The sequence below is a fragment of the Choloepus didactylus genome, chromosome X (genome assembly GCF_015220235.1).
Source record: "Choloepus didactylus isolate mChoDid1 chromosome X, mChoDid1.pri, whole genome shotgun sequence".
Lineage (NCBI taxonomy): Eukaryota > Metazoa > Chordata > Mammalia > Pilosa > Megalonychidae > Choloepus > Choloepus didactylus.
In genome coordinates this window covers 48,037,063-48,051,762 of record NC_051334.1, presented here as the reverse complement: position 1 = coordinate 48,051,762, position 14,700 = coordinate 48,037,063, and the positions used below count along the sequence as shown (strand labels likewise).

Genomic DNA, 14,700 nt, shown 5'->3' with positions numbered 1-14,700 from the left:
TTCTAAGGTGAAGGATAAGCTATTGCATCTGGCCCCTCCTACGACCAAAAAAGGGGTACAATGCTTAGTTAGCCTCTTTGGATTTTGAAGACAATATATTCCTCATTTGGGTGTTCTACTCTGGCCCATTTACCGAGTGACCAGAAAAGCTTCTAGTTTTGAGTGGGGACCGGAACAAGATGAGGCTCTGTGACAGATCCAGGCTGCTGTGCAAGCTGCTCTGCCACTTGGACCATATGATCCAGCTGACCCAATGGTGTTGAAGTGTCAGTGGCAAATACAGATGCTGTTTGGAGCCTTTGGCAGGTTCCTGTAGGAGAATCACAACGCAGGCCCTTAGGATTTTGAAGTAAAGCTTTACCATCCTCTGCAGATAACTACTCTCCATTTGAGAAGCAGCTGTTGGCCTGCTACTGGGCCTTAGTAGAGACAGAACGCTTAACCATGGGCCACCAAGTTACCATGAGACCTGAGTTACCTATCATGAGCTGGGTGTTGTATGACCCACCAAGCCATAAAGTTGGGTGTGCACAGCAGCACTCCATCATAAAATGGGAAATGGTATATATGAGACAGAGCTTGAGTGGGTCCTGAAGGTACAAATAAGTTACATGAGCAAGTGGCCCAAATGCCCATGGCCTCCACTCCTTCCACCTTACCTTCTCTTTCCCAGCCCACAACTATGGCATCTCAGGGAGTTCCTTACAATCAGTTGACTGAGGAAGAGAAAACTCAGGCCTGGTTTACAGATGGTTCTGCACAATATGCAGGCACCACCCGAAAGTAGAGAGCTGCAGCACTGCAGCCCTTTCTGGGATGCGCCTGAAGGACAGCGGTGAGGGGAAATCCTCCCAGTGGGCAGAACTTGGAGCACTGCACCTGGTTGTTCACTTTGCTTGAAAGGAGAACTGGCCAGAGGTGCATCTGTATACTGATTCATGGGCTGTTGCTAATGGTTCGGCTGGATGGTCAGGGACTTGGAAGGAACATGATTGGAAGATTGGTGACAAAGAAGTCTGGGGAAGGGGTATGTGGATACACCTTTCTGAGTGGGCAAAAAACATGAAGATATTTGTGTCCCATGTGAATGCTCACCAGAGGGTGACGTCAGCAGAAGAAGATTTTAATAACCAAATAGATAAAATGACCTGTTTGGTGGATACCAATCAGCCTCCTTCTCCAGCAACTCCTGTCATTGCCCAATGGGCTCATGAACAAAGTGGTCATGGTGGTAGGGATGGAGGTTATGCATGGGCTCAGCAACATGGACTTCCACTCACCAAGGCTGACCTGGCCATAGCCACTGCTGAGTGCCCAATCTGCCAGCAGCAGAGACCCACACACAGTCCCCAATATGGCACCATTCCCTGAGGTGATCAGCCTGCTACCTGTTGGCAGGCTGATTACCCTGGACCACTTCCATCATGGAAGCAGCAGCGATTTGTTCTTACTGGAATACACACATACTCCAGATATGGGTTTCCCCTCCCTGCATGAAATGCTTCTGCCAAAACTACCATCCATGGACTTACAGAATGCCTTATCCACTGTAATGGTATTCCACACAGCATTGCTTCTGACCAAGGAACCCACTTCACAGCAAATGAAGTGAGGGAATGGGCACATGCTCATGGAATTCTGTGGTCTTATCATGTTCCCCATCATCCAGAGGCAGCTGGGTTGATAGAATGGGGGAATGGCCTGTTGAAGACTCAAAGACAGTGCCAACTAGGTGACCATACCTTGCAGGGCTGGGGCAGTGTTCTCTAGGAGGGTGTGTATGCTCTGAATCAGCGTCCACTCTACGGTGCTGTTTCTCCCACAGCCAGGATTCATGGGTCTGGGAATCAAGGGGTGGAAACAGGAGTGGCACCACTATCACTCCTAGCGATCCACTAGAAAAATTTTTGCTTCGTGTCCCTGCAAGCTTAAGCTCTTCTGGTCTGCAAGTCTTTGTTCCAAAAGGAGGAGTCCTTCCACCAGGAAACACAACAATAATTCCATTGAACTGGAAGTTAAGACTGCCACCTGGCCACTTCGGGCTTCTTTTGCCCCTGAATCAACAGGCAAGGAAGGAGATTACTGTACTGGCTAGGGTGACTGATCCTGACGATCAAGGGGAAATAGCACTGCAGCTACACAATGGAAATGAAGAAGAGTTGTCCTGGAATACAGGAGATCCCCTAGGGCATCTCTTAGTACTACCATGCCCTGTGATTAAAGTGAAATGAAAATTGCAACAACCCAATCCAGGCAGGACTACCAATGGCCAAGAAACTTCAGGAATGAAGGTTTGGGTCACGCCACCAGGAAAAGAACCACAGCCAGCTGAAGTGCTTGCTGAGGGTAAAGGGAACATGAAATGGGTAGTGGAAGAAGGTAGTGATAAATATGAACTATGGCCACGTGACCAGTTACAGAAACGAGGACTATGATGGCATGAGTATTTCCTCCTTGTTTTGTCATGAGCATGTTTGTATTTGTCTGTAAAGCAAATATCTTTGCTTTCTTCTCTGTCTTATTCCCTTATCATGTGGCATAAGCTGTACTATTCATTTTCTTATATTTAAGCTAAAAGAAATCAATTTTAAGAGCTAATATCACCCAAGGACTTGCACCCTATTCTGGAGAGATTTAGTGCGTTTCCAGTTATACGCTGCACAAGGGAGTACTGTTAGGAAAAATATATGTGTGTTATTCTACTTAGAGATAAAGTATGGATTTAGGTGATGTGTATAACTGCCAAGTTGACAAGGGGTGGACTGTGATGGTTAGGTTCATGTGTCAACTTGGCCAGGTGATAGTACCCAGCTGTCTGGTCAAGCAAACACTGGCCTAAAAATTTCTGTGAGGACGTTTGTGGCTGGTTAATAAATCAACAGGCTGGTTTATTAAACTATCAGTCAACTGGCTGCAGCTGTGACTGATGACTTACCGAAGGGCGTGTCTTCCACAATGAGAGAATGCAACTGGCTGGATTTAATCCAATTAATCAGCTGAAGACCTACAAGCCAGACAGATAGAGGACTTTAACTTCTTCTCTGGCTGACTAGCGAAGCGTTTCCTGAGGAGTCCGTCGAAGTTGCCAGTTTGTTTCCTGAGGAGTTCATCGAACACGGTTGTTGAAGATCCCAGTTCATTTCCTGAGGAGTTCGTCGAAGTTGTCAGTTCATTTCCTGAGGAGTTCATTGGACATCTTCATTGGAGTTGAGTTTGCTGAATGCCCCACAGAATTTGGACTCGTGCATACCCACTGTGGCGTGAGTCACTTTAATAAATTTTATATTCATACCTCTCATTGCACCTGCTTCCCTAGAGAACCCTAACTAATACAGTACATTAAAAGACATTAAGAGAGAGAGGGAAAAAGTTATCTGACAAACATAAGCCAAAGGATAAGATGGCTGATTCAAGAAATGCCTTCACAGTAATAACGTTGAATGTAAATGGATTAAAGTCCCCTATCAAAAGATACAGATTGGCAGAATGGGTAAAAAAAATGAACCATCAATATGTTGCACACAAGAGACTCACCTTAGACACAGGGACACAAAGAAATTGAAAGTGAAAGGATGGAAAAAAGTATTTCATGCCAGCTACAGCCAAAAGAAAGCAGGAGTAGCAATATTAATCTCAGATAAAATAGACTTGAAATGCAAGGATGTTATGAGAGACAAAGAAGGCCATTACCTACTAATAAAAGCAGCAATTCAACAAGAAGAAATAACAATCATAAATGTGTATGCACCCAATCAAGGTGCCACAAAATACATGAGACAAACACTGGCAAAACTAAAGGAAGCAACTGATGTTTCCACAACAATTGTGGGAGACTTCAACACATCACTCTCTCCTATAGATAGATCAACCAGACAGAAGACCAATAAGGAAACTGAAAACCTAAACAATCTGATAAATGAATTTCGTTTAACAGACATATATAGAACATTACATCCCAAATCACCAGGATATACATTCTTCTCTAGTGCTCACAGAACTTTCTCCAGAATAGATCATACGCTGGGACATAAAACAAGCCTCAATAAATTAAAAAAAAATTGAAATTTTTCAAAGCACATTCTCTGACCACAATGGAATACAATTAGAAGTCAATAACCATCAAAGATTTAGAAAATTCACAAACACCAGGAGGTTAAACAACATGCTCCTTAACAATCAGTGGGTTAAAGAAGAAATACCAAGAGAAATGGCTAAATACATAGAGATGAATGAAAATGAGAACACAAAATACCAAACCAATGGGATACAGCAAAAGCAGTACTGAGGGGGAAATTTATAGCACTAAACACATACATTAAAAAGGAAGAAAGAGCTAAAATCAAAGAACTAATGGATTAACTGAAGAAGCTATAAAATGAACAGGAAACCAATCCTAAATGAAGTAGAAGAAAAGAAATAACACGGAATAAAGCAGAAATAAATGATATAGAGAACAACAACAACAAAAAACAATAGAATAAGTAACACCAAAAGTGGGTTCTCTGAGAAGATCAACAAGATTGACAAGACCCTAGCTAGAATGACAAAATCAAAAAGAGAGAAGACCCATATAAACAAAATAATGAATGAGAAAGGTGACATTACTGCGGATCCTGAAGAAATTAAAAAAAATTACAAGAGGGTACTATGAACAACTGTATGGCAACAAACTGGATAATGTAGAGGAAGCAGACAATTTCCTGGAAACATATGAACAACATAGACTGACCAGAGAAGAAACAGAAGACCCCAACCAACCAATCATAAGCAAAGAAATCCAATCAGTCATCAAAAAGCTTCCGACAAATAAATGCCCAAGGCCAGATGACTTCACAGGGCAATTCTACCAAACTTATCAAAAAGAACTGAAACCAATTTTACTTAAACTCTTTCAAAACACTGAAGAAATAGAACAGTACCTAACTCATTTTATGAAGCTAACATCAATCTGATACCAAAACCAGGCAAAGATGTTACAAAAAAGGAAAACTACCGGCCAATCTCCCTAATGAATATAGATGCAAAAATCCTCAACAAAATACTTGCAAACTGAATCCAAAGACACGTTAAAAAAATCATACAGCATGACCAAGTGGGGTTCATTCCAGGCATGCAAGGATGGTTCAACGTAAGAAAATCAATGTATTACAACACATTAACAAATTAAAAGAGAAAAATCAAATGATCACCTCAATAGATGATGAAAAAGCATTCAACAAAATCTAACATCCCTTTTTGATAAAAACACGTCAAAAGGTAGGAATTGAAGGAAACTTCCTCAATATGATAAAGAGCATATATGAAAAACCCACAGCCAGCATAGTACTCAATGGTGAGAGACTGAAAGCCTTCCCTCTAAGATCAGGAACAAGACAAGGATGCTCACTATCACCACTGTTATTCAACATTGTGCTGGAAGTGCTAGCCAGGGCAATCCGGCAAGACAAAGAAATAAAAGGCATCCAAATTGGAAAGGAAGAAGTAAAACTGTCATTGTTTGCAGATGATATGATCTTATATCTTGAAAACCCTGAGAAATCAATGATATAGCTACTAGAGCTAATAAATTTAGCAAAGTAGCAGGATACAAGATTAATGCACATAAGTCAGTAATGTTTCTATATGCTAGAAATGAACAAATTGGAGAGACACTCAAGAAAAAGATACCATTTTCAACAGCAACTAAAAAAATCAAGTACCTAGGAATAAACTTAACCAAAGATGTAAAAGACCTATACAAAGAAAAGTACATAACTCTACTAAAAGAAATAGAAGGGGACCTTGAAAGATGGAAAAATATTCCATGTTCATGGATAGGAAGGTGAAATGTCATTAAGGTGTCAATTCTACCCAAACTCATCTACAGATACAATGCAATCCCAATCAAAATTCCAACAACCTACTTTGCAGACTTGGAAAAGCTAGTTATCAAATTCATTTGGAAAGGGAAGATGCCTCTAATTGCTAAAAACACTCTAAAAAAGAAAAACAAAGTAGAAGGACTTACACTCCCTGACTTTGAAGCTTATTTAAAGCCACAGTTGCCAAAACAGCATGGTACTGGCACAAAGAAAGACATATTGTTCAATGAAATTGAATTGAGAATTCAGAGACAGACCCCCAGATCTATGGCCAACTGATCTTTGATAAGGCCCCCAAAGCCACTGAACTGGGACCTAAGAGTCTTTTCAACAAATGGGGCTGGGAGAGTTGGATATCCATATCCAAAAGAATGAAGGAGGACCCCTACCTCACACCCTCCACAAAAATTAACTCAAAGTGCATCAAAGATCTCAGTATAAAAGACAGTACCATATAACTCCTAGAAGATAATATAGGAAAACATCTTCAAGACCTTGTATTAGGCAGCCACTTCCTAGACCTTACACCCAAAGCACAAGCAACAAAAGGAAAAAGAGATAAACGGGAACTCCTCAAACTTAGAAGTTTCTATACCTCAAAGGAATTTGTCAAAAAGGTGAAGAGGCAGCCACCTGAATGGGAAAAACTTTTTGGAAACCATGTATCTGACAAAAGACTGGTATCTCGCATATATAAAGAAATCCTACAAGTCAATAACAATAGTACAGACAGCCCAATTATGAAATGGGCAAAAGATATGAAAAGACAGTTCTCTGAAGAGGAAATACAAATGGCCAAGAAACACATGAAAAAGTTCAGCTTCACTAGCTATTAGGGAGATGCAAATTAAGACTACAATGAGAAACCATCTCACACCAATTAGAATGGCTGCAATTAAACAAACAGGAAACTACAAATGCTGGAGAGTATGTGGAGAAATTGGAACTCTTATTCATTGTTGGTGGGACTGTATACTAGTTCAGCCACTCTGGAAGTCAGTCTGGCGGTTCCTCAGAAAACTAGATATAGAGTTACCCTTCGATCCAGCGATTGCACTTCTCAGTATATACCCAAAAGATCTGAAAGAAGTGACACGAACAGATATCTGCACGCCAATGTTCATAGCAGCATTATTCACAATTGCCAAGAGATGGAAACAATGCAAATGTCCTTCAACAGATGAGTGGATAAATAAAATGTGGTATATAAACATAGTGGAATACTACGTGGGTGTAAGAAGGAACGATGTCATGAAACATGACAACATTGATGCACCTTGAAGACATAATGCTCAGTAAAATAAGCCAGGGACAAAAAGAGAAATATTATATGCTACCACCAATGTAAACATTGAAAAATGTAAAATAAATGGTTTATAATGTAGAATGTAGAGGAACTAGCGATAGAGAGCAATTAAGGAAGGGTGAATGATAACACAATAAGAACAGATAAGCTATCGTGGGTAAATTTAATGTTCTGGGAGTGCTCAGGAATGACTACGGTCTGTTAATTTCTGATGGGTATGGTAGGAACAAGTTCACAGAAATGTTGCTGTATTAGGTTATTTTCCTGGAGTAGAGCAGGAACATGTTGGAAGTAAAGTAGTTATCTTAGGTTAGTTGTCTTTTTATTATTCCCCTGTTACGGTTTGTTTGAAATTTTTTTTTATTGTATGTTTTTAAAAAAATTTTTTAATATAGTTGATTTAAAAAAAAGGAGTTAATTAAAAGAAAAAAAAACAATGAAAAAAATATGCAGAGCCTCCTTGAGGAGCTGGTGGAGAATGCAGGGATGTTGTGCTTTCCCACCTCGGTGGTTGCTGATGTGCTCACAGACATAGGGGACTAGTGGTTTGATGGGCTGAGCCCTCTACCACAGGACTTGCCCTTGGGAAGAGTGTTGCTGCAAAGGAGAGGCTAGGCTTCCCTATGGTTGTGCCTAAGAGCCTCCTCCGGAATGCCTCTTTGTTGCTCAGACGAGGCCCTCTCTCGCTAGCTAAGCCAACTTGGCAGGTGAAATCACTGCCCTCCCCCCTACGTGGGATCTGACACCCAGGGCAGTGAATCTTCCTGGCAACGTGGAATATGACTCCCGGGGAGGAATGTAGACCCAGCATCATGGGATGGAGAACATCTTCTTGACCAAAAGGGGGATGTGAAAGAAAATGAAATAAGCTTCAGAGGCAGAGAGATTCCAAAAGGAGCCGAGAGGTCACTCTGGTGGGCACTCTTATGCACAATATAGACAACCCTTTTTAGATTCTAATGAATTCGAATAGCTAGCAGTAAATATCTGAAACTATCAAACTACAACCCAGAACCCATGAATCTTGAAGACAATTGTAATGAAATGTAGCTTAAGAGGGGTGACAATGTGATTGGGAAAGCCATATGGACCACATTCCCCTTTGTCTAGTTTATGGATGGATGAGTAGAAAAATGAGGGAAGGAAAAAAAAGGCACCCAGTGTTCTTTTTCACTTTAATTGTTCTTTTTCACTTTAATTTATATTCTTAATATGTTTGTGTGTGTGTTAATGAAAATGTCAAAAATTAATTTTGGTGATGAAAGCACAACTATTAATGGTACTGTAAACAACTGAATGTACACTTTGTTTTGTATGACTGCAAAAGAAAAACTTACCTTTGAAGAATTTCTGTTTGGGTGACAGAAAAATTTTGATAATGGATGGTATTCAAGACTGCACAATATTGTGACTGTCATTAACACAAATGAATTGTATATTTGAAAGAGGTTAAATTAGGAAATTTTAGGTTGTATATATGTTACCAGAATAAAAATTAAAAAACAACATAAAACCATACAATACAGAGTGAACCCTAATGTAAACTTTGGACTATAATTAATAGAATTATAATAATATTGTTTCATCAATTGTAACAAAGGTACCACAGTAATGCAAAATGTTAATAATAGGGAAAACTGTGGAAGGGTATATGGGAAATTTGTGCTTTCTGCACATTTTTTCTGTAAACTTACAACTGCTCTAATAAAAAAAATGGAAAAATAACTCCTACAAAACATTGCTAAGAATGTATCAGCAGCATTTAACTCTGCTGACCAACCTCTTTTTCTCAAAACTTTCTTTCCATGGCTCATAGGACAGTGTACCCTCTAGGAATTACATTTACTTTCTGGCCTCTCTCTAACAAACTCTGAAATATCGGTTTCTGAAGTCTTGGCACTCAATTATTTTCTCTTCTCATTCAGTATTGTTTCTCAGCAGTCTTATCCATATAGTTATCATTTATAAACTGAAGATTTCAAACTCCAGCCCAGACCAATCCTTTAAGCCCAAAGCATATCTATCCAACAACCTCTTGACATCTCCCCTAAAATGTCTCTAAGGGGACAAAAGATCATATATTGTATGATTCCATTACATAAAATATACAGAAAAGGCAAATCTATAGAGACAGAAAGTCGATCTGTGGTTGCCTAGGGTTGGCAGTGGCGGGGGGGAGGGTAGAAGAGTGACTTCAAAGGGTCACAGACAATTTCTGTGATGAAAATATTCTAAAACTGGACTGTGGAGATGTTTACACAAGTTTACCAAAATCATTAATTGTATACTTAAACAGGTGAATTTTCTGGTGTGTAAATTATACCTCAATAAAGTTGTCATTTGAGAACATTTAATAAATGAAATCATACAGTATGTAAAGTTTTGAGATTGCCTTTTTTTTACTCAACATAATGCTCTTGAGAGGCATCCAACTTGTTCAATGTTTCAAAAGTTCATTCCTTATATATTCCATTGTATGGATATACCACAGTTTGCTTAACCATTCACCCACTGGAGGACATATGGCTCCCCCCTTCCCCAGTTTTTGGCTATAATAGATAAAATTGCTACAACCTTCCTGCACAGGGTTTTTGCTTGAAAAAGATACTCTAAGGAGAGTGAAAAGCTAGGCTTCGGACTGGAATGGACTGATATCCAGGTTATATAAAGATCTCCAACAAATTAAGAAGCTGCCAGACAACCCAACAGAAAAATGGCGAAAGTCTTAAACAGGCTCTTTACAAGAGGATATTCAAACAACCAATGAACTTTTGAGAAGATGTTCACTATTACTATTTATTAAGAAAATACAAATCAAAACGACAATACTTGGAAAAACAAAAAGTCCATCAACAGGAAACCAGAAAAACAAATTTTGGTACATTCATACAATGAAATACTACTCAGCAATAAAACAGGATGAACTACTGATATACACAACATTATGGATGAATTTCAAAAACATTATTTGCACCAGAACAGAGGGGTGACCATAACTGATACTGGTTTATGAAGACATGAGACACCTCTTAATGACTTACAGACTTAGCCATGAAAACTTTGCTGGCAAACAAGAATCTAGTAGGAGCTAGTGGAACCAAAACCCACAAAATTTGGGTGTAAACATACTGATAGGATGCCAAGGCCTAAAGACATCTTGATTATACAAGGGTAAATATGTGTGTCAAGGGTGGAGGCGGGGGTGGGACTTTTTCCTTAGAGTTCCAATCCCCTATCCCCTTCTTTGCTTGGCCAATCTCTACTGCTCATTTAAAATTCAGCACCGCCATTACCTCTTATTGCAAGCCTTGCTTAACCTCACTTCCACTCTCAAGCTGGATAAATGCCCCTATTAAACTCAACTACAATATTTACTCGCTGTTGTACAAGACTCCCAGTGGACTCTAAATTCCTGGAAGGCAAGGAGTGTGTCTTGTCTTTGTGTCTCTAATACCTGGCCCAGTGTTTGGCACCCAAAAGGAGCTCAGTGAGCATTTTTTAGTGGAACTGGGTTGGATCACTTGCCCAAGGTCACAGAACTGCTATCTGGCAAAGGAAAGGTTAGACCCTAGGACTCCTGACTCATCATCTACTAAGCTTTCCATATACCATGTATTTAAAGAGCTATTCATGAAGAAGCCAGACAGAAAATGTATTTTTATGGATAAGTGTTTTATTGCTTTTTGAAGGACCAGCAAAATAATCTGATTACTTGCCTATATGAGGAATTTCTATGAACATAAATGCTATTTTGGCTATGGAAAAAAACATCTGTGATCTAAGACACAGAGGGATGGATCTTTTAAGGACAGATTGCATCCGCACTAAAAAAATCTCTGGACTTCCCCTCCCCACAATGCAGAAGTTTTCTCTTCGCATATAATTGCCAAACAACCAGTGTCTTTTTATTCTACTACTGACCAGTGTGACTCCATACACATACATAAATAATAGAATTTTTTTTGCCAAAGGGAAAAATAAACCATATCCTTAAGACTGTTTTTAGACTAGAACTGTCATGGATTTCAAAAGCATCTATTTCACTCACCTCTGGAGGATCAAGAGTTTAAAAACTGAAAGACAGAAATTGAGATAGCAAGAATGAGAGGGGAAAAAAAGAATAAAAGGTAATAAACTGAAAATCCCTTCCCCTTAATTTGGCAATTTGTATAAAGAGCTTCGAAAATGGAGTTGGAAAGTTTAGCATGTCTACCACGTTTGTTCTGCTCAAACTGATGCCAGAAAAGGGTTGTTTTTCAGTATTGGGTGGATGTTTTATGGTCAACTGAAGTCCCTCACATAATGATTATGAATTACATATGTACACCCACTTTATAAGATACTATAAAGAAGGTAATCAAGTATGATAGATGTCTCAGTAGCCATAGGGTAGGTATGGTGGAGTCTTGGTGGTCATACATTTTGGTACAGCTATGCTGATAACTAGCTGTGTAACTTGGCCCCAGTTTCTTCTGTTAAATGAAGGAGCTCGGATAGGTAACCACCAGGTCCTCTGGTCAAAACTCAGCCATTTCAAATGCTGTAAGAAAACCATCTCTGCAAGTACATGTGTTTTGATTCTCCAAAGAATAAAAACATTCCTTAAAAACAGGATGTGTGGGCAGAAGAGGAGGGGGAAAAGGGTGAAGAGAGGGAGATGGCTGAGGAAGGGGGTGGGGGCCTAGCAGGGGCATCTGGCAGAGCTGGGGAATCCATCTGAAGGAAATGGGACTGCACTTGCTAGAGCAGCCAGAGGGAATGCGACAGGGTCCGTGGGCAGGCAGGCAGATTCACCCTCTTGGTGACTGCGCCATTCTGGCCCTCCTGCCTGACCACAGGTGTCCTTGGATGAGGCTGCTCTGTGCACCCCAAACCAAGATTATAATCAACGAATAAAGTGGGGAAAATGTGGAATAACTTCAAATAGAGGTATCAGAATCTCTTCAGTCATGAGGGAGGAAGCCATAGTGAAAATGTGGACATGAATTCCAACTGATGTTTGTCAAGAAGAACATCTGTGTAAGAGACTCAATTCCTCAGCAACAAAGCAGTCCCTTAAGAGAAAATGTTTTACAACTGAGATTAATCCCCTCAAAGAATTATTCAAGGAGAAACCAAAACTGTGCCACTGAAATCTCTCACTGTTGAAATAAGCATTGAAAAGGATAATGATTCATATATGACCTCAGGAACAAGACTTGCATGATGAGTCTACTCTTGACATGATCCACGGGGTGGGAAGCAAAAATATTACTGTTCTACAAAGACACAAGGTTCAACAGATACTGATAAAAAGTTTGGTAGAACTCAAAGTGGACTTAAAGGAGAGAAAGGTGATACAGCCTAGGCTGTGTACACGATAAGGACAGCATTTCCAGCACACAGGTAGGAAGTCGCTTACTGAGACAAAGGTTGCAGGATACTGTTGGGTTGTGTTTTCCCATGAGAACTTACAACAAGCAGTCAAAACCCCTCTTTTCTAATAAAAGAAAAATGCATCTTTCTGAATTAATGCTTGAGAAATGTCCTTTTCCTGCAAGCTTGGATTTAGGGCAAAAATGGCATTTGATTAAACAGCATACAGTTCCTGTGAGCCCACATTCAACATTTTTTGATACATTTAATCCATCTTTGGTTACTACAGAAGATGAAGAAGAGAAGATGGCATAGTACTGAAGAAGGGGATGATCCCCCTCCCAATGCACAGCACAAGTTAATCCATTATATAAACTTGGACCAAAGTTAGCTCCTGGAATGACTGAAATAAGTGTGGACAATTCTGCAATTCCACAAGCTAATTGTGACTCAGAAGCGGACATAACTATATTTGCAGTCATATAGGCAGAAGCAACATGAGGTGTCTGGAGACAGCCACGCCCATGTTAACAGACAGAGAACTTGGAAAGTCCATACACAGAATGATTACATACACTACCTCATTCCTGATTTGCTTCAGATTACAGGGAATCCCTGTTACTGGGGAGTGATGTACCACTATGAAGCAGAAGCTGTTCTTGAAGGGAAACGTGAAGGCACGTTTGTGCTTCACAAGAGGACTATCTCTTCTCTATAAGTTTCTGTTGCTACAACAGATCCTTGAATGCCTGGATTGAATCGTGGAACTACAGCTTGTGATGCCCATGACCCATGTGTATTTCAGTCCTCTACTGTAACAGGACTCTTGGAACATTACGAAGATCCCAGTTCTTGCATGTTTTTTGAACCACTGCTTACTGTATCACTAAATAGGACTTTTCCTTTTAGCCTGCAATATAATTGCTGTGCAGTAATCTGCAGATGCACCACATCTGATGGAACTGATGGGCTCCCTTTACCACCAGTGTTATAGGGTTTTTAAAAGAGTATCACTATAAACAAAAAGTTAGGGTTCACTGGTTAGAACAAGAACCAGTCAAGGCAAAGTAAACTCTCCTGTCCCCAAAGGACATTAAGTAGATCTGCTATTATGTACATCAGACAGTACACCTACAGCAAGACATGTATCAGTCTTAGTTTTTTTTTTTTTTCCAGTACACTAAGTCAGTTTAGTGTTAGTATTTGTCACGTGCCATCTGCTGTTACTTATTCAGATAAACCTGATGCCTATTGAAACAACACAGGATAGCGCTACAGCTGTTCAGTAAGGCCGACAAAAACATTTTGCCAATTTAGCTAAAGGTTTGGTTTCTAATAGCTATAGTAGTTGACTGAAGCAACTCGGGGGCATTTGCTATGAAGAATTATTAATACCGGATGAGTATTTCAATAGTATGACTAATGTTCAACTGAAAGTATTATTTTTTCTAAGAATTTTTCTATAATCTTCCCAAAGTAGTGACATTCGTAGTTACTAAAGCTAAAGCTTTAGAAGTCCAAAAAATAAAGACTGCCTTCCTTTTAGAAGAAATGCAATTTTCTGGCCACAAGAGCACTGTACAGTTCACTTAAATGTTGATATAGTTTATAGTCAATGTCCTTTACTCTTCTGCAAAAGGTACTGTTAAATAAACTGGGTTTTCTAAAAGGTAGTTCTTAAACTTTGACTTACATGGTTAGTAGAAGAAATTTATTTAAAGCCTCTAAGTATTAATTTTTAATGAGTACTTTAAATTAAAACAGGCATTTGGAATAGCTCCTGCAACAGTCCTACGTGTGACTTTTTTTTAACTTGACATGTGCAGTCTAATCATTGATTCATTAAAGTTGGACCTTTTCCTATGTCCATGATGAGTTTGTGGACGATGAAGAAAATGAGGATAGATGATGCCCAAATGAGTCAGATAATAATAACTACAGTGGTTGCTGATGTCAAGATTGTTAAAGTGTTTAATTAATAATTTTTAAGGTGGTATTTATCACTGCTGTAAACGCTCATAGCTGAATTGAAGTATAATTTGTAGAATTTCAGTGCAATTCATTTTAATGGAAAATTTGAAACTAAATGACAGATTTAAAGGTACTGTTCAACCACTGTATCTGTAAATAACTTTACTTAGCACTTCTGTCACATAGATTAGTATGCAATACTATTTG

General features: G+C 39.4%; 1 pseudogene; it reads left to right on the top strand.

Annotated features, from left to right (window-relative positions):
- Positions 1–13,593, top strand: part of LOC119522115 — a 74,372-nt pseudogene extending 60,779 nt beyond the window's left edge.
- Positions 13,594–14,700: the final 1,107 nt, after the last annotated feature.